The 22146-nt window shown below is 40.8% G+C and overlaps 1 protein-coding gene across 2 annotated transcripts in view; it reads left to right on the top strand.

Moving 5' to 3' along the window:
• Positions 1–22146, top strand: part of CDK14 (cyclin dependent kinase 14) — a 453985-nt gene that overhangs the window by 52090 nt on the left and 379749 nt on the right. The gene's annotated exons all lie outside the window — the stretch shown is intronic.

Genomic DNA, 22146 nt, shown 5'->3' with positions numbered 1-22146 from the left:
GTTTATTTGTGTCCTGATTTTGCTCTTTGAGATGTTGGTAAGAATGCATGTTGGTTCATGGAGGCAGCCATTTTGTCAGTGCTTATGGTAAGGATGCAGCCTATCCATTCTGAGAGCCATTTTTTGATGGCTCAACCAATTTTCAGAAGAAGGAAGGTTTTCATTCCATTTCATTAGGAACAAAAATGTGAGAGTTTAAAAATATAACTTGCTACCGTCTCAAAGACTCATGCAAAATGGGCATATAATTACATTATTTTTCTGTGCTGGTCTACATCATCAGCAGCAGCAGCAGCAGCATGCATTACCACCTGCCCTATGGCAGACGCAAATGATTCGCCTCCTAACAGGCATATATGTGTTTTTCTGCAGATCTGTAGATGAAGCAGAAAATGTATTAATGGGCCGCTGGACAATACTTCTTGATGCCCAAGAGGTTGTTGATTCAATGGAAAATGGTATTTTCCATTGAAAATGGAATCTGGCTGTGGATGGTAAGCGACAGAGCAATGACACAAACACACGGCAGTTCCTAGCACATCTAGGACACATTGGCACACAGCAGTGGCAGAAAAAATAAATGGTGCAAGATGGAATTGTCCTTGGGCACACCCTACCTCCCACCCACCCACCGTTATGTTGGATCTTAAAAGGAATCCAAAGCTTGCGAGATCCGGCGACATAACGATGACATTTTGCCTTGTTTTCGATTCCGAGGGCGCATGAAAGTACCGAGCCGGCTCGACTCGGTACTCGGATCCCCTAAGTTCGGGTGTGTTCAGTTCTCGGGGAACTGAGCCTGAGCATCTCTAGTTAGAACACCTCTCCCGTCTCTCCATTGCTGCCTCTCCAGGCGCAGACGGGTGTACGTTCCAGACGTAGGCAAGCACAGAGCGATTTATTTGCAAAGGTGTGTACATCTTACTCTGTATCCAGCCTTTTCACTTTTATTATCAATTCTTACTGCAGGCTGATATTGGGAGGCTTCTTGTCTCTCTCTGCATCCACTTGGTAGCAGTCCAGAAATCTAATAATCAATGCAAATCCGAAAACGACTAATAAGCAAAAATAAATTTGCACCGAGAGAGTATTAATCCCGGTCCTCACTGCGTAACGCAGGGCATATGCCGCACACGATCATACACTTGCTGTTTACATTCTTTTTTTTTTTTTAATGAGAGCTATAAATGGATTTTCATGCATGAATGCAGGGTACTGAATAGCTTACTCAGTGAATACTTTCCAGCAATTAATTCCTCTCTGTTTAGCAAGACAATTTCCATGCAACCGTTCCAAACCTAAATAATATGTCCGCTGTTTCTCTCTTCTTATTTTACAGGGTTCTGTAACTTTTCTTTCAACATTGTGTAATAGCAAATTGCTGCGCGAAACCTATTTTTCACTTGTCTACATTCATCTAACAAGAGGCTGATGACATTACAGGCCAATTTAAATTGCTGCAGGTCAACGCTGTGCCAGTGTACGGGGTGTAAGGTTCACTGAGTGAATGTCTTAAAAGGATGCCTGGTATTTGCAGGATGTTTAATAACCATATACGGGCAAACAGTAGGCAGCTGTGTAGTGTTTGCCTCACAGTAATTAAGAGAAGTTTTGGCTTCAGGCCAATGACTTTGACAAAGATTATTTGGCTGCTCGTCCGGCACCTTCCCACAAATTGTATTCCTTGTTATTTCTGCAGCGCTTTAGATAATTGTGACAAATAGAAAGAAATGCTTCACAAGCACAAATATATCATTCTACCCACGTGCTACTAGGCCATATTCATGTCTGAAAAAAAGTGGTGTTGGAGCGTCTGTAAAGTAAGTACAACATAAATTGGATCTCCCAACACAGCCATGTTGGCTTCTGATACATGTAGAGTCTGAGTCATTAAGGATAAAAAAAGTAGTAACTTTGCACCCGGGCAAAACCATGTTGCATTGGAGGGGGAGGTAAATTTAAAATGTGGGGACAGATTTATAGTTGGGGTAGGGCATGTCCTAGATCAACTTTAAATATCAGTGTAAAAATAAATCTATCAAGTATTTGTGTGCTACATGAAAAAGCAGCCAATGTTTAACTTATGTGCAAGATAATTTACTAATTTGCACCCCTTGCATTGTAACATGGTTTGTCCACTAGAAAACATTCTCCTTTTTTTGCTTTGCTCAGGCCCGTATGGACAAAAGATGTTTCTCTTGCAGTATTGCTCTTTCTTAGGAGACGGGATGATCCAAGAACGATAGTGTGAGGAGGTAATGGGCTTCCATCCAAGATCTAGTGTACCCTGTGCTCATAGACAGTGGAGGTAGCCATTTTGTGAGTGATCCAATGTACTTGAATACCGCTTAGCTATTCGTTCAGAGCCAGTGATGCCTGGGAAAGGCTATTTAATAGGTTTAAATTAATTTTAAGTCATACTTTACTACCATCTAGGAGAACGAATGAAAAGTGGACATGGACGGAGTGTAAGGATGAAATTTGCATATAGTGGGTGGGAACAAATGTATAATGCCACAAATAGCATCTTCACGCCTCTGTTCACTTAGGCGGCCGGGCTAGATGACGCATTTTAACTTGACCCCATGCGCTTCAAAGGTCGGTGCCTTCAGGGAGAATTGCCCACTCCCCTGTGAGTCAAGGAGGTCTGACAAAACTGCGAGCGAGTAGGCAGCTAAGGTTTGTTGACGTGTAGTATGTAGGTGAAAGGTTCACCTTAGCACCAACAAGCTACCTACAGAGAGAAAAGCAAGCTGAATAATGTCTTTAACATGCAAACCCTTCACCTGAAACCAAAGTTAGGTTTCTATTGCGTTGTTTTGCAGCACATGACTTAATTACAGAATTAGAATGCTTTCAGTATAATCTTGTAACTTTTAATTGGGCATTTTTTTTCCTTTTTAATTAAAATCAAATAACTTGTTTTTTTTATGTAATTGAATGAATTACTCAGTGTTCCACATATGTAATTATCTTATTACAGATAATTTCTAAGAATTGTACAGTAACACTGCTTGCACAATGATCTCATCTGTTGTAGGAAACCAAGCCAGACCCGACATTTTCTTCAGCACTTTAAATTGAAATTAGGGCTTGGAAACCCTGGGACACATTATATTACATGACATTTTCTATGTCTGTAAAGTCCGTGCTTTCTGTTAATTAGTGTGTACCTAGCTTGTGATTTATGAGAGAATAAACATTTCAAATTAAATATATCCAATGTTAAAAAAACAACATGGTTTTTCCTGAGAAAATGAAGTTATATGGGTCTGAAGCTGCCATTTTGTCAGCCTCTGTGATGTCATTAGTTCTGTGATGTCATTAGACTTTATATCTTGGCCTTACTTGTTAAAGGAGAAAAAAAAATCACAGCTGTTAAGTTTTAAGGGGCTTATGGAGAAATCTAGGGCGCTCTGTATTTGATCAAGAAGCTTGCTGCCCCTACTGTTTACAGATCTTGGGGCATTTACTTTGGTCTCTTGGCCTATTTTCAGTCCTTAATGTAGTGGACATTCCAGATTGTAGATTTTGGTTTGTATTTTCTGCTATCTTACTTGAACTGTTGTCTTTATAGATTACACTTTAGATAAAATGATCCATTGGGTATTGTAGCCATCTTTATTTTGGAGGATATCTCTTTTTCTTTTGCTTTTGTATTAGCAAGTGGTGGCAGCCATGCTGAGATCTACTTTATGAAAACTTGTAAACTTTACACTAGTATATCAAAGGAATGGGAGATTACCCTAGCTCAATGGTTCCTAAACTGTGCACCATGGCTCCCTGGGGTGCCACGGTGATCTCACAGGGGTGCCGTGGCAGGGGACTACTTGGTAACTATTTTGGCTTTGGTATACTTGTCTACTTTCCCGGAATTTCCGGGAGGCTCCTGAATTTCCGGGAGTCTGGGAGTAGGCAAACCTCCCGGACCCTGTAAAATGCCAAAATTCATGGCACTGAAAAGCGGGGTGGGGCTTAGCGCATCGTTAAGCCCCGTCCCTGCTATTCAATACCTTGAATTACTGTATTTAAAGGTAGGTGCGGGACTATAGTGATGTAATGACGTTGTCACGCCCCCTCCTACCTTCTGTCACATGATCTGTTCTCCGATCTCACGGAGTACAGATTTAAAAAGTATGGGCTTGGGGTGTCTTTAAAAAATGATGGAGACCCTAAGGGTGCCTTGAACTGAGAAAGTTTGGGATCCCCTGCCCTAGCTGATTTACAAGCATGTCTAATACAGTGAGGGTCTGCGTTGCTGACCTCTAGCTCAGTGAAAATGCAAGATGTAGAGCTCTTTTGCACGTGCATGAAATGTTTATGTATTAATATGAGTGTTGTAAAACATGCGCATATATTATGATGAGTAAACCTTCCCAAGTTAGTTTTTTATGCACATCTGTAATGAGATTTATATATAAATGCGGGTGTTTAAGACAGGCAGGTTTTGGGCACTTAACATCCTAGATTTTAAAAATAGATATATAGCTAAAATATGCGCGTCAGCCCAACACACACAATCTTCATGCGCGTTTATAAAACACGGATTAAGATCTTTGGAAGGCTGGTAATAAAAGCACATCGGCATAAAATGATGCTGTTATGTTTAAAACTTCAAACAGTTCATGTTTGTTTAGTAATTGACGTGTACCAATATATTTTGTGTGTTGCCTTTTAACATCTGTGCCCCTGTTATATTGACAACAACCTTCTTACACTGCTGGATTTCCTCAACCTTCATCATCATCATCATCATCATCATCATCATCATTTATTTATATAGCGCCAACATATTCCGTAGCGCTTTACAATTGGGGACAAACACAGTAAACTAATAAACAAACTGGGTAACACAGACAAATAGGTGAGAAGGCCCTGCTCGCAAGCTTACAATCTATGGGATAATGGGAGATTGACACATGAGGCTAAGTCTACATTTTGCATTTCGGCCCAGCCAGACTGCAAAGGTAAAAGTGACTCATATGCTAAATGATCCTGTCACACAACAATGTTGGTCAGGGGGTAGTTGTCTTGTGTGAAATTGTGTAATGGGTGGTAATAGGGTAATGTAGTGAGGTTAAGAGGGTGGTTGAGGAATATTATAAGCTTGTCTGAAGAGGTGGGTTTTCAGAGGACGCTTCAATGTTTGTAGACCAGAGGAGAGTCTTATTGTGCGAGGGAGAGAATTCCATAAAGTGGGTGCAGCCGGAAAAAAGTCCTGTAACCGGGAATGGGAGGATGTAATGAGGGTGGATGAGAGACGCAGATCTTGTGCAGAATGGAGTTGCCGAGTTGGGAGATATTTTGAGACAAGAGAGGAGATGTATGTTGGTGCAGCTTTGTTGATGGCCTTGTAGGTTAGTAAAAGTATTTTATATTGGATTCAGTACACACCTATCTTGTCTCACTATTGCCCTCAGTGGTGCTGGCATAAGTCTGAGATGTCATTTGTTTGCAAGCCTAGGTTTTTTTTTTTGTTTTGGCCCACCCTCCCTGTTGTCACACAGCTCTACGAACCCAACAACCACCCATCTGTATAAAATTAATTAACTTATAACCTGTTGACACTTAAGGGGCTGACTGCACCCTTACCAACAATTCAACGTACAGAATCCAGAAATATTAAGTCCTGTGCCATATACCCAACCTTGCCCACATTTGATGAGGCAGTTCCTACTTTCTGATAATCCCCACCCTTTTGGGGTCAGTAAATCATGCCTGTCTTGCCCAAATTGTTACAATTGGCGGGTACGGACTGCCCTCCTATGCAATGTTACAAGCCTTGGCCAGGCATGATTGGCATTAGGACTTCCTAGCAAGATTAAGGAGAAAAAATACATGTCAGGGTAAAAAGTAACTACTCCCAGAACAAATGATACAAAGATATTTAGCTTATGCATTATTCATTCTTAAAATCTCACAGTAGACTTGTCGCCAGGGCCGACTTCAGAAATCATGGGGCCCAGTATGGGCCCCCCGTTTCCCCCCCACCCCGATGAGCGACCCCCCCCCCATGAGCAGCAGCGCAACACATACTTACCTGGGGGCCCGCTGTCTTGCAGTCCGCTGGTCTCCGCTACTCTGCGCTGTTGCACCGGGCTCCCTGGTGAGCCCGGGCCCGGTACAACAGTACCCCACGTACCCCCCTGATGGCTGCCCTGCTTGTCGCTTCAAATTACCAAGTTGCACAGCCGAAAATCTGATCGTATATAGTTCAATAGTCAGTTTCCTGCGCTTTCAATAATAGCGGGTTTTGCAAACACAGAATAAGAAATGATAAAGCTGATTAACCAGTGCCAAATGCTAACTATGAAATGCTAATTGAAAGAATAAGAGCATAAACTAAGCAGCCAGCACACGCAAAACGTCTCCACAGCTGATCTCCAGTTACAGTAACTGGGGTGTTGGACATGGTCTCTGAAGACCCAAACTAGGGTTGGGAGAAAATCCAAATTATCCATTTCTGAAGTATGTTGGTGCATAGAGCAGCGATGGGGTCTGGAAAAGTTTATGCAACTTAAAGAACCACTAACAGCAAAAAATTGACATTTTCAGATCTGAACCATGAAGGTTTAATACACTACACTGCACCCACTACAGCTTTGTCCAAAAAAAAAATAAGTATTTGCTCCCCACTCCACTACAGATAGCTACAACTTCTTCCACATTGAGGGCTAGGGCGGCATTTTTCTTTCACGCCTTAGGCGCTAAAATTTTAAATTACGGCTCGGCTACTGCTGATTATGTCATTCTCAGTATTTAAGTAATTTATAATAGTTACATACCTTACAAATCACTGTTTTTCTTCAAGAAATTAGTTACAAATGCTAAATTGTACAGTATGTCCGAGTCATAATTCAAAACCAGATTTATTTACTCATCTGAACCGGACAGGATCACCGTACAGTACATTGACCACTATTAATCATTTTATTTTGTAGTCTAAAGATTCTAAACGATTCAGTTTGTGCTTGTAATGAAGACCTATATTGCGAGTTACATTTTGTTTCAAGTCTGTTACTCTGGTTACAAACCTCTCAATAAAATATATTTCAGCTGTTCAGATGATGTAAGTGTCTCACTGGATTGGGTGGTGGTTGCTGCTTAGTTAATATAATACTAATGCTATGTTTGAGTTATGTTTTTATACAAAGGCTCTGTTCCATGATGTTTAATGCCAGGATAAATAAGAGCGTAGGAGGGAGAGGGTTAGCTTGTTACATTTTCAGAGTTGTTATATTGGTCTTCATCTCTTCTATGCTAATATGGGGTTAACGAGAGAGGGTGTCTCCATTTTGAAGAATGTGTTCACCAGTTAACTGTCAGAGGGACCCAAGGATATGGGTGTTGGTTAAATAAACATGTAATTGGGCATTGCTAGTGTTGGACCTCGTATATTATAATGCAATCGGTGCTTAGAATTTCCTATTCCCTCTAAATCTAATTCCAACTTCTCCATGACCAACAAAGTTCTCAACCACATCACCCTCTTTTATATATCTTCATTTCTTTATACTTTCCTTCGCACCCTCTGTGCCCTGGATCTAACCTGCACCTCACTTCCTCAATGTTAACCACATCCCTCTCTCCCTCCAAGACTCCTCCTGTGCTTCTCCCCACATATGGAACTCTCTTCCATGTCCAATCAGATGCTCTACTGGCCTCCAAAGTTTTAGGTGTGCCTTAAAAATTCTCATCTTCACCAAAGCATAATTCACTCCCCCATATACGTCTCTCACTGGCCCAGCCTTCTTCTGTTCCTCTCACTCTCGCTCACCCTTTGGTCTCCACTCCCGCCCTGCAAACAAGGTCCTCATTTCCCCCTATCATCATGAACTTCCGACCTCCTCTACCCTGTACATCTTTTTGTGATGTTTTACATTTGTTCTGTCCAGTGTTGCAGAATTTCATAGTGCTTCATAAATAAACGTTAATAATTATTTCTCCTGAGAAGTTAGTCGAATGGTGGAATGAATCATGGTGAGTAATGGTAAGTTCAGTATATTAATTTTTCCAGGGTTTTTCAGATCACAAACCATAGCTATGTTGTTGCCAGGTGTAGCTTGAGCTGGCTACACACAAGTCTGCAACTTACATTGGTGACAAAATTGGACAGATCTGGCTTTTAAGTAGTTGAGCTCGACAACAAGTCTACATGGGGCCCATTAGTTAATGCACAAAATCATATGACAATGATACAATATCCGTGCAAGAAAAGATTAAGTGAACAATGGCATTGAATACAGACAATCTGTAATGACAACATATGATAGAGATAATTAAGAATCAAGTAGCATTGGGGAACTGGCAAGTTCACAATGACAATACTTCCAAATTACTTTTTATTATAAGCTGGTCCATTTGTCCATTCACACAGAACGTGGCTGTGTAGCAGTACCATTTTAAAAGTCACACTCTTTGCTAAACTCACTGGTTGGGCAATGGGCTTAGAGAGGGCAAAACTCTTACATAAACCTACAGGTGGATAATGACTCCTATAGGTGACATCGACGAAATGAAAAAGCTAACACCTAATTTGCAGCCTATTATGCCAAACTATATCATCTTTGCGACTGTGATTCCACTCTCCAACCAACTACCATCCTTGGTAGATTATACACGTTATTAAATCCCTACCCAAAGATAAAGCTGGTGGATTTATTAATAATTTTTATGCTACGTTTCAGACTGCAATCCTAGAACAGTTATTTAGTCATCATCATCATTTATTTATATAGCGCCACTAATTCCGCAGCGCTGTACAGAGAACTCACTCACATCAGTCCCTGCCCCATTGGGGCTTACAGTCTAAATTCCCTAATATACACACAGACAAACAAACACACAGACAGAGACAGAGTAGGGTCAATTTGTTAGCAGCTAATTAACCTACCAGTATGTTTTTGGAGTGTGGGAGGAAACCGGAGCACCCGGAGGAAACCCACGCAAACACGGGGAGAACATACAAACTCCTCACAGATAAGGTCATGGCCGGGAATTGAACTCATGACCCCAGTGCTGTAAGGCAGAAGTGCTAACCACTGAGCCACCGCGCTGCTGGTACTTATTCTAAAATGCTAGAGTACCGTATTGTTACGATCCCTAAGCCGGGTAAGGACCCAACCCACTGTCAAAATTATAGACCAATTGCCCTCCTCAATTCAGACATTAAAATTTATGTTAAACAAATTGCTAATACACTTAGTTCCCTTATTCCGTCCTTGATCCCTCTGCATCAGGTTGACTATGTCCTTGGTTGACAACCGTCCGATAAAACACCTAGAACAATCAATACTATCAAGCAAACTAATAAATCCCTTCACAAATTGTTAATTATGTCATTGAATGCCAAAAAGGCCTTTGACAGACTACATTGGGGCTATATGAGTAGGGTCCTTGTTCGGTTTGGTTTCAGTGGTGAAATACTCAAATCCATATTAGCTCTATATAGGGACCCCTCAGCATCGGTATATAGCAATGGCTTCACCTCAGATAAATTTACACTTTCAAACAGCACCCGACAAGGATGCTCCCTTTCGCCCCTCATTTTCCATTTATCCAATGAACCTTTGGCTGAGTGAATTAGGCAACATCCTCAACTTCCAGGCATAACTTTAGCAGCAACCACCCACAAACTATGTCTTTTTACCAGTGACATTTTGTTATATGTGACTAGTCCGGAGACCTCGTTGCCAACCTTACATGATTTGCTACAGAAATTTGGAGGGGCTTCTTATTACAAACTAAACACATCCAAAACAGATGCTCAGCCTATTAATATACCGGACACTCTACTGGTGCCCCTGAAAGCGGCCTCTCCATACTCTTGGAGAACCCTCTCTATTCCTCATCTAGGGATTATGATTACTCCTCATTTAGACTCCCTGTTAGAGGCTAATTATACTCCTTTACTGATACAATTAAATACTCTAGCAAAATCGTGGCGGTGTCATGAGGTCTCCTGGCTAGGCAGAATTACAGTGTTTAAAATGTCTCTCTTACCTAAAATGATGTATCTATTTCGGTTGTTGCCTTTTGCTTTGCCCAAGTTCTATATAGATAAATTACGTTATATACTCTCATCTTATGTATGGAAGGGCAAACCACCTAAATTTGCTCATTTGACTTTGTCCCGTCCAAAGAAGACAGGGGCCTAGCTTTATCGGATATAGTAAAATACCAGGAAGCAGCCATTTAGCACAACTCCGAGACTGCTCTCTTCCAGGTTCCCATAAATCTTGGGTTGACCTGAAGAGAGGCCTTAACAATACATTCCCATTGGCTGATCTTCTCTGGATCCCTGAATTCTGGAGACCCACTCAAGCTGCCCTACCACGCCTTACGAGCGATGCTTTTAAAATCTGGAACAAGTTTATAAAGACATCTAATGTTGTCTCTTTCCCCACTTCTAATCTTTCCCTTCTCGCCTTAGCTAAACTTATACCTAATCTAAGCTTGTCCTTGTGGTACTCTAGGGGTATTACCAATATTAAAGCGCTCCATTCGGACTCATCTTTATTACCCTTCTCACATTTGAGAGGAAAATTCCAAATCCCTAATAAATATTTCTGTAAGTACCTCCAAGTCTGACAATTGTTAACCCCCCTGAGCACACAATGCCCTTCTTTGCAACACCATCCAGGCCTCATTTTTACTAGGCTGTCAACTGGAGTTAATAAGGCAGCCATCTCCTTTTGGTACACTCACCTTAATACAGGGAATAAATCGGCGAGGCCTCCCAACTACTTTTATGATGGGAGTAGTCCATATAATAACAAATATGAGAATGAAGACAGTGATGTGGGTAGAACTTCCAGCATATGTAATACTTGGCAGAAAGATAATGCTGAGAAGGTCCTGACCATTGAACGAGAATAAGAACAGATAAGTGCAATGAATTAGGGGACGAGTAATCCGGGCAGTGTGGGGCAGTTGAATGCCAAGACTTTGGCTCATGTAGGCTGCAGTACTGGTGGTTAGCCCTGTGTATGGTGCTCTATAGTATATAGTGGATTACTCATGCTTTCTGTGAACACTAACCTGTTCTGGAAACCTTGGAGGGCTCATTAATCATCAATCAAAATCCTGAATGGTTCTCTGGTGACTCTCCTATGTGGATGATAATGCAGCAATAGTATTGGCAACAGCAGCAGGAGGCAACTGGAACAATGTAAATGGATCAGGGCACTCTGCAAACAGCTGGAACACTTCCTTACTCCCTCTGGATTGGACCTGGGCTCCCTCTGGACTGAACCTGGGTTCCCTTTGGACTGGACTCTTCCTAGACCTCCAGACCAGACCTGGACTGAACCTGGGTTCCCTTTGGACTGAACTCTTCCTGGACCTCCAGACCAGACCTGGACTCCCGTGGTATTTCTGGCATCTAGTACTGGATCACTGGCAGATTTCTCTCTGGCAATGACTGACTCCCCTCTGGAATGGACTGTACCATGTTTGAGCCTAGCAGCTTTCTCTAGTAACCTCGCATGGATGGCCCACACTCTGGCTCCTTCTCCTCTGTCATTCATCTTCCAGGACTCAGCCCTCCTAAACAGGTGAGGCCTCTGGGTTACATATACTTCTGTACCTACAGCTTCATGGAACGCCTTGGTGACGACTGTCATTGGTTACTATATTGTGATATGGGATTTTGCTGGTACTGTATATTGGATATGAGGCTATATAATGCAGAAGTATTTTGTTAACATGGGGTTGCCGTGCTGGTCAAAGGTATGTGATGAGCATGAAGATATAAAATATCCTGGATAATTTGGTCGGATGTGTTGTAGTATTTACCTCCTTTTTTTACTTTTTGTTTTTTCTTTTTGTATCTTGCACTTTGCTACTTGTGGTGCACTTAAGTATTCATTTTTACAGTGCCCGAGTTTTTTTCTTTTTACGTCTTCCCTATATGCTCAATAACTATACCTTTCCTGCTCTACCAGGCATGCCACGTATTTTGCATTCCCATGCATGATGTCTCCTGCAATCTCCTTCTCACATCATCCTTTATCAGCATGTACCTAGCCTGAGGCGGCGACCAGGGCCATCTTTTCCATTGGGCACGATGGGCAGGTGCCCGGGGGCCCCACAGGCAAGGGGGCCCCATAGGCAGGGCTCTTAAGTAAAATAAATAATCCTGCAAAAAAAAAATCTGCAAATATATCTTGATCTGTCTATCTATCTATCTATCTATCTATCTATCTATCTATCTATCTATCTATCTATCAATATATCTATCTATCTATATATAACACATATGTAGAGGTAGGGGCCCCGCTGCACTGCTTTGCCCGGGGGCCCATAAGGTTGTTAAGATGGCCCTGGTGGCGACTGAAGACTCCCTTCTCATTCCCCCTGACATAGACATTTGTATATAATTTGTGTGCTCTGTAATCCACAGATTGTGTAATTTATAAGCATTATAACATATACCACCAAACTAAACACTGCTAATATATATCTTTTTATTAAATATTTGTGTATGTTTTAAATCAGTTTCCTTCATTTTGCTGCCTCGGGTTGTCTCATTGTAACCACCACACTCCTGAACGCCGACATGTTTATTGGTTATTGTGTGTTTCCATTCCCCCGTCAGCAGACCTGTCCAAAACTGGGCTTTTATTAATCAGGATAAGGTATAGCAATCAGGGGCGGATCTAGACTTTATGTTTAGGGGGGCGATTTTGCATAATCACGCCCCTCCTTTGCTCTGATTGGCTGGCTCGCGTTAAACCCCGCCTTCCGCCTGTGATTGGCCCCGCCCCCTCACATTGTGATCGCCGGCTGGGACCACTCTGATTGGCTGGCCCACATTTAGCCCCGCCCCCCGCTCGCGCTTAGCCCCGCCCCTCCCGTTTTGATCGGCGGCTGGGACCTAGCTTTTTCCTGCTAGAGGGGGGGGGGGGGGGCGAATGCCCCGATCGCCCCGATCGCCCCCCCCCTGGATCCGCCACTGATAGCAATTAATATAGTATCCCCAAATTTAAATACAACACTTAAATTGATAAATATTTAATAAAAAAAATTCTGTAAATATATATATTTATTTTTTTCTAGATTCCTACAAAACAATATATATATTGTTATACCACACTACACTATGTAATATTTTACATTTAAATGCTGGGTAAATAAGCATTTTCTGCCTTGCTCTTACTACAGACACAAAAGGGGTTTATTCCTCTGGGACGTGTGCCATACAGGGCCAGCTGTGTAAGTAAGAAACAGCTGACTCTAGAGCCACACTCAGCTTGTTGATGGATGGGTGAAGAAGGCTGAATTTAATTTTAAATGTAAAAGAAACCTGTTTATTTACATAAGAAAAACATGGAGCTACAGTTATTTTTTCGGCAAAATCTTAATTATTTACCAATAAGTTGCAAAAATAAATTTGATTGAATAGATTAGAAATGACTTATTTATTTGCAATTTCTATGCTCTAGAATTATTTTAACTTTTGTGTGCATTTTTATTATTATTATTTTAAGGCATTTTATATCTCTTTTGCTGAAAGCTCATTTCCGTTACTGCGTCATTCTTTGCGTTACGGATGTACTGGTATTTGAAGTACACCTGTCGCGGACACATGGAGGGAACCACTTTGTGTGTTAGAGTAATGTTCATGAACCTGCAGACTACCAATTGATAAACATCACTACACTCAGTGATTGAAGTCAGTGCTGCATGTATTAGCATGGTGGTATAAGAGGCTTGCTGTATATTCCTGCCAGCTTGGAAACTGCTATAGCTGTTTATTGCTAAATATTTGAAGCGTGAAGCTTATCAACATACTTGGAATGAGATGCTTGTTATGTGTTCCAATGAACATTTAGGAGTAAATGTATGAAGTTTCTGGCGGGTTTGAAAAGTGGAGATGTTGCCTTCAGATTCTAGTTATTTATTTAATACATTCCACAAAATGACAGCAAGAATCTGATTGGTTGCTATAGGCAACTTCTCCACTTTTCAAACCCACCGGAAACTCGCAGCTTGATACATTTACCCCTTAAAGTCAGAAGGGTTCTATGAACAACTACTGCTGTTTCAGTGGGTAAACTGACATACAAATAGTATATGAATGTGTTGAGACCCATCGCATAAAGCTGCATTACCACATAGGGAAATATTTGCTTAGGGTGATCCACTCCTCAAGCCAGATCCCTTTTTTTCTGGGTCTTTGCCGGTTCCTCCTCTCCCCTGGCTTTCACGGGGGCCTGGTGTAGCCCCCATGGCTCCAAAAAGTGGGAGGTGCCACCATAGGAAAATATTAAATGTTTGTTTATTTTTCTCACTCAATAATTTTATTTATTATTTTTTGTTTTTTAAACAAAGCAAAACTAATGTGGTAAGATGATGTCACCGTAGTGGGGTAGGGGAGGGGGTCAGGTGGAAAGTGCAGCAGAGGGCGTAGAGATCTCATGACTGTAGCCCCGCCCCAAGCTGATTTCACTGCATTGCACAGCAGTCATTAAGCCCCACTTCTGTCAACTATGCAGGAGCATAGGCAAACCGAGCGAGGGGGGGTTTCCTAGTGCATGGAAATCCCCCTCCAAGCCTGGGGCACTGTATAATTGAGGTGGTTGGACCCTGCTCCGGCTTCACCCAGCTCTGCTTGAAAAGGAAAAGCTGGGTGCACCTAACAGTAGTGCAAGCAGCATTGCCCATGAATATTATGGGGATAGGAAGAGTTGGAGAGCAGCCAAGCACTGTCTAAAATTATAGCCACGCCCGCATGCATGCTGGTCACGCCCACTGGCGGCGTGGTGTGGAAACCCCCGTCCACAAATCCTGCGTTTGTCCCTGAGGAGAGTGCCTATTCTTCCGAGAATACGGGAAAAGTACAGAAGTGGAAGTTGCTCAATCAATTTATAGGCTCATAGCAGGTGCTTGAAAGGGTGGGGTTATCCTAAAAGGAACACACACAGAGAAAGATCCCCCAGCACACTGCTATATTCCAGCAACAGATCTGCCATTTCTACAGTAAATAAAAATGCAAAAATTTTAGTTGCACACACTTGCAAATGTATGTTTAAGCCACCCGCCACTTCACGGCGCCTTTGCTAATAGGGTAGTCCTAACTCTAAACAGTGAGAGTCCCATATATTTGGGCGGGAGAATACGGGAGATACGGGAGAAATTAAATGAATGTAAATCCAATATTTAAAACATATTAACTAAGAAGGATCATCCTTAATCAGTGCCAAGTTCCCTCAATACATGTATCTTTTTCTATATTAATATTAACACCCCCATTCGTTCATTGCTGTTCAGCAATCGTCATATCTGAAAATCCTTAAGGATGATAGAGATATTGGCGAAATCATTGTGATATGTGACTTTGCTGAAAATTATTCTTTCATTCCACAAGATGAGTTGCAAGGTTTTCACTGGAATAATGCCCAAGTCACAATTCGCCCATTTGCCATTTTTTACAGAGAAACTAAAAGCAGGGAAATTGTCATGTACAAACTTAGTTGGCATTTCAGCTTGTCTGCACCACAATACAGTAGTTATATATACATGCCAAACACATTTCATTCATTTTCTAAAACAATGCATACAAAATGTAAGATGGGTGTGCAGCCGAATACAAAAACAGAAATATAAAAATCAAACTTGGCACATCATCAAGCTGATTTTGGGGTTCCAACTGAGTGGCACTTCTTTGCCACATCTCATGGGAAGAGTTCATGTGATGGACTTGGTGGAACTGTTAAGAGGCAGATAGGACGAATTTACAGAACAAATTAGGACTCCAAGGCAACTGTTTGACTGGGTAAAGGACAATATCAAGAATATGAACTCTGTATATGTGTGTCAAAAAGAAATAATGGAGAATGAAAAGTTGCTACATGAGGAAGTAAGACGAGTACCTGGAACTCACACAATTCATACCAGGAACACAGAATAGCTTAACGATGAAGAGGTTTTCTACAGACTCATCCACTGAGGTGAAGGAAACAAATACTACGTATAAAACATTGCCTTTGGAATAAATAAAAGGTTTTGCGATTTGTGTCTATAATGACACTGATGATTAGGTTGTGTCATGAATATGAAAGCAACATCATAGCAGGTTTTAATCAGTTTTCTACATCCCAATGGTCCATCACCATCATATGTGTACACTTATCAGCCAGACATCGTGAACATTCCAAGAGAACAAGTTCTCACTAACGTTGATCCTCGGACTGGACGAACATGAACACTAACTGCTGTGGGCACCCAAAACACAGAAAGCATTGCTGAGGAGAAGGAGGCATTGACTTGTAAGTTTTCCTCAGAATTGTACACAGCATTTTACATCATTCTTTGGTACAGAAACCTTGCAATCACATGTTACAGTATTTTATTAATTGTGAGAAGTATAATTTTCAGATTTTTTTTGTACTCCTGTTCCCAAAGGTTTCCCAAAATGAAACTTATACCAAAGAGAGGTTGTCTTTAACTGCATAATATTCTTTATGTCCCAAAAAAGTAAACATAACTTTTTTTAGATACTTAAGGTCAAAGGTCAGATCATGTGACCTTGAAATGCAGAAGTCCATATTTAAATATAAAACTATTTTTTATGAAAATTAAGGACCCTTAACTTCAAAACAAGACCAACATGAAAGTTTTATCACAATTAGAAGTAAAGTTATGATTTGTTTTAGAGGTCCTGGCAACCGTAAATTTTTAATTTTTTGACATGTTTGCATCCCTGTTGCATGAACACTGTGTATCACTGAGGGCTAAAATTTTACATATACATAGTAACTTTGTCATCTACCAAATTTCACGAAAATCGAGATGGTCGGGTTGGAGGGTGTGATGATTTGGCATGGAACAACCCAGGTATGTCTTATTCACTGCTGCTCTGCATGGCAGGGCAGTGGTGGATGGGTACCGGGTGCACGGCAAAAGAGGTCTTTAGAGGAGAGGAGAGTACGGAGCAGCCTAGTTCTTCAAAAGCCCTATTCATGCCGCTATCGTGACATGGCCATGCTCCATGTCCCAATGCTGGATTCCCAAATGTTGGGAGGTATCGGTGTGGTTTAGTTGCCAGGTATACTTCATCTCGCCCGATTTTGTTCCTTTTCTTATGCTTTCTCTTTCTTTTACCATACAATCTAGTCATACCAATCAGAGGTGGACAGAAATGTTTCTTATATGTGTAATGCTACTTAGATCTGATTAAAGAGTCCTATGGGTGAATAACTGAATCTGTCTACAATTTGGCCATACACAGTGAGGGCCAATCTGCACATCTTGTTTGTTGGATCTCAAACAACAGGATCTCCTCGCTGGCCCTGTACACTGATTATGGTTCATCAGGTAAGCAAAATTCTCAGACGAGCCCAATTGGTTTATATTGGACCAGGTTAGATTTATTTATTGGACAGAACATTTATTTTGACCTCTCGCACAAAGCAGTGTCAAAACAGTTTGATCAAGAACAACCAAATTGGCAAAACTAACCTGGCTGTTAGTTCAGTTCTTTCTGAATTTCGGCATAAATGTGATCTTAAAAGTTATTCAGATCTTCATCTAAGTCCTAGGTTCCCAAACTCTGCGCCGCGGCTCCCAGGGGGGCCGCTGCGCTGTCACAGGGGTGCCGTGGACACGAAGGGAAAAAAATAAATGAAAATTTACGAATCCGGCGGCGCCTGGGACCCAGCATCCTCCTCCCTCCCTCCCTTCTCACTCAATGTCACGCGTGACATCATCACGCCCGATATATAAAAATATTCTTTTCCCTTGGATTTATGTGTATTATTTTTGCATACAACTAAATAAGTACTTCTGCCCTGACCTAAATACTTAGTACGTTTTTTTGACTACTTATAAAACTGCTCGGTAATTTTTTTGGAGGGGAGCCTTGAAAAAATTATGGAGACTCTAAGGGTTCCGCGAACTGCAAAAGTTTGGGAACCACTGATCTAAGTTATACGTTTAATTACATGGATGAAGATCTGAACACCTTTCAAGGTCACATTTAAGCAGACATTCCGAAAACTCTAAAGGGTTCGCAAGCTTTCTAGCACCACTGAATGCTAAACAGAAGCCGTCATTTTCCTTCAGCTTTAATATGCTCCCACACTATATTCATTTATTTTTTTACAGTATCAAATAGATGAGTTGTTTTCTCAGCAGTGCCATTAAAGTTTCTTCTCTAAATCCGACCAGTCATTAATTAACATTCTGAGTGCAGTTCTGAGGTTAGATAGAGTTGCTTTCAATTAAAGTAAACTTGCTGCATAATCCCACACCTGTTGCAGCTGCCTTTCCCTATGTGAAGTATATTAATAGGATATATGTGCTGATAGACATCTCTGCAGCATGTATAGAAGAATAGACACTCAATTGAGAGGAATAATCCCCACAGTACTTGAGATATATTTACTGGAGAGAGTTTGTGCTAAGAATTGTTTTATGGTCATCAGTCTTTCTTAGGATTTGCTCTGTAATGTGCGCCAACTGTGGGAAATCTGATTGTGGTGGAGATAAAGGCCTCGCATGTCTGCAACAGGCTGTTCACTTATGATGTTCTTTTATATAGGTCTCGCACAAGGGGGACCTGATAAGGCGACAGCCGTGTGTCAGCCTGATGGCCCTTTTAATGCGTTACCATCGCTCACAAAATTAGGGTCCATTGAACCTTGTACCTAACACGGCTCTTGGGGTTGCCTGGCATCCAAAGGCCTCCCCAGTTCACAGCGATTGCCAGCGGGTATAAAATGAGTGTTTGTCTAAGGCTTTGGAGTTTAGAGGGTGATGGTGGTTGGAGTAGAAAGTATTTGGATCTTGACAATTTTCCCAGAATGTCTGGGAGACTCCCAAAATCCGGATCCATTTCCCGGACTCCTGAGAGAGCAGGCAAGCCTCCTGCATCCGGCAAACACCTGGCCAAAATAACGCGAATGGCGGTGAATCGCGTCATTTTGGCATCAAAACAACATTTTCGACTCGGGAGGCGGGGCCAAAATTGACCACACCCCGCCCTCTAGTTACACCCACTGTCCAGGATCTCCCGGACTTCAGTGCCTAAAAGTAGGCAAGTATGTTTTAACTCTATATTACATGTTAAACATGATCTCAGTACACAATAACAGTTGCAGACAGCATAAGCGTGTTTGCATAAATTCAGGCGCTGATTACTCGCCACAAAAGTGCCAAAAATATTACAATACAGTGGTATAGATTCAGTCAAATGACTGGTAAAAAAAATAGCTGCAGGGGACTTAATTGGGTCTGTGTTAAACAACCCCACCCAAATCTACAAACAATATATTAACATATACCCTGCGCTGAATGTTAAAGCAACAGATATGGGGGGTAAAAAAAACAAACAAAAGGTACTGGCAATATAAAAAAAAAAGCATTTTTTGCAATAATACAAATTTGCAAATACATAAATTTGTTAGACTAAAACCTCTAAATTGACTGGACTGATATTGTGCACCCAAAGAGGAACCTGACCTTTTGGTTTTGCTGTATTAAACAAAATTATAGCTCTGCAGTTGGTTAAAATAGACGAATCATCAGATTCTGTAGAATGACATATTGAGTTTGATCGTTCAATCCAATTTTTTTTTTTTTTACTACATTGCTGAGAACAGAAACGTGTGTAATGCAGATGGCCAAATCCATTTATAAACCAAACAGATTAAGTGGAAAATTTTTATACAAAAGAATTGTATTGAAGCTGATTTTGAAGTGTGTGCAATTTAATCATACAATTACAGTCTAACGATCGTACAACTTTCCTACATTGCGCATACTCTAAAAATGTGTTTCTGCTATCAGTGTGTGAAGTAATCATATATGTTTTTGACTTAACTCATTTTTGGAGAGATTAAAAGTATTCAGACTGAAAATTATTGGATTGTAGTGTGTGCCTCAATTGTACATTGATGTGATTGCACACAAATGCCATTGTTACATTCTGAAACAAAAAGTACAATAATAGTGCGGTTGTAGACTGTTTGAAGCCTTTAAATAGCTGAAATAGTTATTTTTTTATGTGAGGAAACTATTTAAGAACTGTCTCCTTCCACAATGGCATCAGTGCCCAGCTCCTACCAAGTTTAGATTACAACAAGCCCTCAGAGGCACTCTTACAGTGGGGAATTTGGCCAGAAACACCCCTACACATGAATCACTACAGTTCTGTGTTTAGAAGGAGGAAACTGCATTTTAGGTAGTGTCTCCTCCTGTCTGTGTTAAAAAAAAACCTGTAGCAGTCTGCAATCTAAGACCCATTTTTCTGGAGATCTGCATATGTTTTAATGAACTTTGTCTTCAACAAAATGGCCGCCATAGTTGTTCTCACTTTTGGCTCTAGTGAACATGCAGTAACATTAAGTTATTTGTGAAATTCTGCAGTTTCTTGGCTGCTGAGAGTGATGTGAAGCACAAGGCGAGTAACTGTAACACTAAATGTATTTTTTTTTTACTTTAATTGGATGTGAATGGGAGATTAATATTTTTTTTGTAAGTATTACTTTACAAAGTAGTACATTATATTATTTTGGTAAGATGGTCAAGAATAAAGAGATTAATCTTATTTGTTTTTTAATGTACAGTTTACTTTTATATTTAACATACATTGTTACATTTATATTCATTGTATTTTTTTATTTTTATTATTATTGCAGCAAGTGTTTTTGTTAATTTTTTGGGCATTTTTTCTCTGAAACCATGTATTTAGAAGCACACAACACAGGGCGGTCAGGCAGTGCCAACAGCACATATGAGATCAGAGTAAGAGGGGATGTCCAATCTGCACGATGTGGTTTTCCTTCGTTCTCTGGGGTGAAGAGCTGCATAATTACTTTTTTCAATAAAGCATTGTAAGCAATTTTTACATAGTTCTGACCATTCAGAGTCCTGAAAGCAGGACAAAATAAGCCCTACTTGTCCAAACTCTGCCCAGCTACAGCCAATCACCGCCCACAGATGGCCATGCTTGATCACAAACCCACCTATTTTCCCATTAAGTCCCGCACCATTTGTGGGCCGCAAGTAGGGATGCTCCACCAACATAGGGACAGTTTGAGGTATACTATTATGCGCCATTGTGCTGCAAAGTTGTCTATTTTTGGTTCCCCAGACATTCTGTTATAGGGCGCAGTAGACAAGTACAACAGGTTAGCGGACAGAAACCTCTTCAGAATTGCATTGTCTGTTCCATCCTATGCCTGAAAGCTAGCTTTTGAAAATCTGACCCAGAAGTCACATTGAATTGTCAGGTTTGCTTATTATAGCTTGTATCTTGGGTTTATCTTACATTGAAATTCCTGCTGAGGTATTATAACAGATTGGTTTCTCTTTCTTTGATTAAATGTATTGCTTTAGCTTATTACTGAGATTAAGGGCAACATGCGGCCCTTTTGAAGGTTAAAGAGCCACACACGGAGCCTTTGAAGTAACAAGTTGCCCATCGGTGCTTTAGCAATGAGAATAAAGTCTAGCTGTTCTCTAAGTTCTATTATAGTGAATGGGCAAGGTAAGCCTATGTGGCTTTTGGTTAAATTGTCCCTGGTTTATATATGTTTGTGTCCCTGTGGTAGTGAAAATAGATTGTAAGCTCCATAGGGGCAGCGACTGATATTTTCTGACTATACAAAACTGCAGAATATGTTTTTTCGCTAAATATAAAAAGCAGATGTTAATAAGAGTTTCTAATATTATCCTGCTTGGCTGTTTTGGGGGATTAGGAGCTAGCTCAAATAGGCACCTAAGTCTCTTATTAGATTGAAATGTCATTTAACCAGTTAAGGGTGTTTAGGTTTGCTTGATAAGGGTGCAGTTTATAGGAAACTGCAGCTGCTGAACTGCACTTAGCTGAAGTTTCTCTCTTAAGTCGTCTTTTAAAGCTCCCTGGTGATGATTGTGCACTCTGCCATTAGAACATACTGTTTGTTGCTAATAACAAGTTGATCTTTAACTTCTTAAAGCCCTTCGATTGTTCTATAACTTAATTTCTTTCTAAGACACTAATTGCTTCCCTGCTGAGCATGGGAGGAAAAGAAAAGATCAGGTCCTGATAAGATTTATACCCCTGATAAAATGTATTCTTAATTTAGATTTTTGCTTATATATTATTTCCATTAATAATACAGGTTGCTATTTGGCCTCAGCTAGATCAAAACGGCTCCA

The sequence above is a fragment of the Mixophyes fleayi genome, chromosome 5 (assembly GCF_038048845.1).
Source record: "Mixophyes fleayi isolate aMixFle1 chromosome 5, aMixFle1.hap1, whole genome shotgun sequence".
NCBI lineage: Eukaryota > Metazoa > Chordata > Amphibia > Anura > Limnodynastidae > Mixophyes > Mixophyes fleayi.
This window is presented reverse-complemented; position numbering and strand designations above follow the sequence as displayed.